The following is a 4,197-nucleotide window of genomic DNA, read 5'->3' on the forward strand; positions in this document are numbered from 1 at the left end:
TAAATTCCTGAAGAAAGTGTTTTCAAAGTTTTTTTAAATGATCTTCGAAATGTATTTTATTAAAAACTATTAGTTTCAGTGATTATTAAGATTTAGAATCTAAATCACATATTAATTTTTTCAGATACTCTCTTATTCTTCTCTTGTTTATTACACATGCATAGATGCATACACAGAGAGCTGAATGTTTAGATGGTTAGATAGCCTAAACCCCCTTGGGAGCAAGAACCACAGTTTTAGAGGTTTTTGTAAATATCACCATGGCAATGTGTCTAATGCGTGCTTAGTGTGTGCCCAATAAATGCCGGCTGGTTGGTTAGGCCGGTTGACTGATTGGTGCCAGAGTTATTTCACCCTATCAGAGGTGCCTCTCAGTGATGATATTGTCTGAGAGCAGCAGCGCCAGCTGAATGAGCCAAGTTAAATTCCTCCATTAAAGTCTGCTCCTGAAAACTGGGAACAAACAAAACATTTGCTTAGAATGCTCTCAGTATAATAAAACTTAGTAAAATATTCTTGGAAACATTATAAAAGCACCATGACATTGCAGTGGTAAGTTTTATAGAAACTGCAAGGAGGATAGGTAGCTAGATATTTGCACTCTTAGTTCTAATTCCAACCAAGACAGTAGCAATTTCCTACATGACTTCTGGTAAAAGCGTTGTGCATATTAATGAAGCACAAGATCAGAAAATGCCTGATGCTTGTTAGTTTTCCTGGGATTCTCGTGGGATGCATAGAGTAAGATTCAACCAAGACCATATCTGTTTTACTTTGGTTATTCGACAGACATTATTATTGTACTAGAGGCCCGATGCACAAAATTGGTGCAAGAGTAGGCCTTCCTTCCCCCGGCTGCCGGCACCGGCTTCCCTCTGGCACCTGGGACCGAGACTTCCCTTGCAGCCTTGGCTTCGTCTGGAGGTCATCCGGATGGACACCCAGTCTAATATTACACTTTTATTATTATAGATTACATATTTTAATCTCAGTTAGGTGAAGCCAACCAAAAAGAGAAACCAGAATATTAGTCAACTGATTGTAATTTTAAAGGATGTTAGAATGATCATTTTTTACCAAGGGGAAAAAAACTACAAATAAAGAACAATGTGACATAGACAACTGAAGGCATTCTTTACTAATCCTATCTTTGTTTTAACATGGAGCCCAAATCTTCCTACCTTCTTGAAAGCGTCTCTGATGAAAATCCAAGTCTTTGTGGAATAGTCAAGAATGTGGAATTTGCCATAAAAAAATACCTGTCTGGCTCTGGCCAGGGGCTCAGCTGGTTGGAACGTGGTTGTGTACAGCAAAAGGTTATGGGTTTGATTCCCAGTCAGGGCACATACCTAGGTTTCGGGTTCAATCCCTGGTTAGGGCAGGTATGGGAGGCATTTGATCAATGTTTCTCTCTCACATCAATGTTTCTCACTCTCTCTCCTTTCCCCTCTCTCTAAAAATCAATAAAAACAGCCCTAACCGGTTTGGCTCAGTGGATAGAGTGTCGGCCTGTGGACTGAAAGGTCCCAGGTTCAATTCCCGTCAAGGGCATGTACCTTGGTTGCGGGCACATCCCCAGTAGGAGGTGTGCAGGAGGCAGCTGATCGATGTTTCTCTCTCATCGATGTTTCTAACTCTCTATCTCTCTCCCTTCCTCTCTGTAAAAAATCAATAAAATATATTAAAAAATAAAAATCAGAGGAGAAACCAAGATGGCGGCATAGGTAAACACCGGAGTTTGCTGCCTCGAACAACCACTTCAAAAATACAACTAAAAGACGGAACGAACATCAACCAGAACCACAGGAAGGCTGGCTGAGGAGGGACTCTTCAACTAGAAGGAAAAACAACAGCATTACGAGGCTTAGAGGAGGCGCAGTGTGGAAAATTGAAAGGTACGGTGGTGCGGCGGTGCGCGCACAAAGCGGGCTGGTGGCTGAGGGCGCGGTTGTCGTTTTCAGTCGGGAGTGAGTCTCAGACTCTGGGCTACAGATCCGGGCGAGTCTCTAGGGACCCAGACTCAAACGGGAGAAGCGGGACTGTCTGGCTACGGTCCCTCCGAGGTTTGCAGCGGTTGCGGGGACAGAGAGGCAGAGCCCCTGGAGACGGACTGAGAGCAGCCATAGCTGCTCCCTCCCCCCGCCCTGTTGAGCCCGCCCCGCCCAAGCCCTGCGCAGAGCCATTTGCCGATTGCCTCAAGCAAAGGCTGGACTAGCGCCTCCCCAGAGGACTGAAGTTTTCCACATAGCTGATTCCTACAGCCAGTCGGCCTGGTGGTCAAATCCCTCTAGTGTTAACTACAACAACTAAGGCTTGGCTAGAACAAGACTGCGCACAAAGACCACAAGGGCGTGCACCAAGAAAGCATAAAAGATGCGGAGACAAAAAAACATGACAGAAATGGAGGATATGGAGCTAAGAATCGCAATTTTGAGGGCTTGCTATAAACTTGAGCAGAGCCTCACGAAAACTAATGAGACCCTCGATGCTACGATAAAGAAATTAGAAAGTAAGCATACACGGACTGAAATAAAGAATATTATACCCAATAGCAGACCAGAGGAGCACAAGAATCAAACCGAAGAAGCAAAAAACACCCAACTGGAAAAGCAAAATGAAAAAAGAATCCGAAAGTGTGAAGATAGTGTAAGGAGCCTCTGGGACAGCTACAAGCGTACCAACATCAGAATAATAGGAGTGCCAGAAGATGAGAGACAGCAAGATATTGAAAACCTATTTGAAGAAATAATGGCAGAGAACTTCCCCCACCTGGTGAAAGAAATGGACTTACAGGTCCAAGAAGCGCAGAGAACCCCAAACAAAAGGAATCCAAAGAGGACCACACCAAGACATATCATAATTAAAATGCCAAGAGCAAAAGACAAAGAGAGAATCTTAAAAGCAGCAAGAGAAAGAGACTCAATTACCTACAAGGGAATACCCATACGACTGTCAGCTGATTTCTCAACAGAAACTTTGCAGGCCAGAAGGGAATGGCAAGAAATATTCAAAGTGCTGAATACCAAGAACCTACAACCAAGACTACTTTATCCAGCAAAGCTATCATTCAGAATTGAAGGTCAGATAAAGAGCTTCACAGATAAGGAAAAGCTAAAGGAGTTCATCACCACCAAACCAGTATTATACGAAATACTGAAAGGTATCCTTTAAGAAGAGGAAGAAGAAAAAGGTAAAGATACAAATTGTGAACAACAAGCATACATCTATCAACAAGTGAATCTAAGAATCAAGTGAATAAATAATCTGATGTACAGAATGAACTGGTGATTATAATGAATCAGGGACATAGAAAGGGAATGGACTGACTATTCTTGGGGGGGAAAGGGGAATGTGAGATTCGGGAAGAAACTGGACAAAAATCGTGCACCTATGGATGAGGACAGTGGGTGGGGAGTGAGGGCGGAGGGTGGGGCGGGAACTGGAAGGAGGGGAGTTATGGGGGGGGGGAAGAGGAACAAATGTAATCTGAACAATAAAAATTTAATAATAAAAAATAAATAAATAAATAAATAAATAAATAAAAATAAAAATCAATAAAAACATATCCTCAGGTGAGGATTAAAAAAATAAAATTAAAATATTTTAAGTCATGTCCCATCTCTAGTTTTATGGCTATGAACAAGTTATGGGACCTCTCTGAACTTCAGTTTCCTTATCTATAATAATTAATAATGAGTCCCTTGCTTACTTTGAGAATGAAAAGTAATCAGCACAAAATCTGATAGGTAGTACTAACCATTCAATACAGGTTAATCATTTATTAGCAGTAGTATTTTATGCAGCTATTTATAATAAACTGAAAACTCACTGTACCAAGGATTGCAAACAGCGACCTGGAGGTTAAATTGTGTTTATCTAAACATAATGTTTTTAAATGTGTGAATTTCATTCATACATTTGGCCTGGCACTTCTTTATTTAGCTAGCGCTCCATCGTGGCTTCTTGTTGCTTCACAACTTTGCATCAACTGCCAGGTCCTTGAAGGCATTTGAGTTTGTGGCTACTCATCTAAACTTTTGATTTTGTATCCAGAAGTTGAAAAGAAGAGAAAGAAAGATTAGCCAAACTACAATGGCTATCATAAAGACAGGGAGCAAGGGAAAGAGTGGTCAGGAGATGGTAAAAACTTGCTTCTCTGACCAATGCCCCAGGACTTGAGAATTTCTGTCTATTCTG

The sequence above is a fragment of the Myotis lucifugus genome, unplaced genomic scaffold (assembly GCF_000147115.1).
Source record: "Myotis lucifugus unplaced genomic scaffold, Myoluc2.0 scaffold_7, whole genome shotgun sequence".
Lineage (NCBI taxonomy): Eukaryota > Metazoa > Chordata > Mammalia > Chiroptera > Vespertilionidae > Myotis > Myotis lucifugus.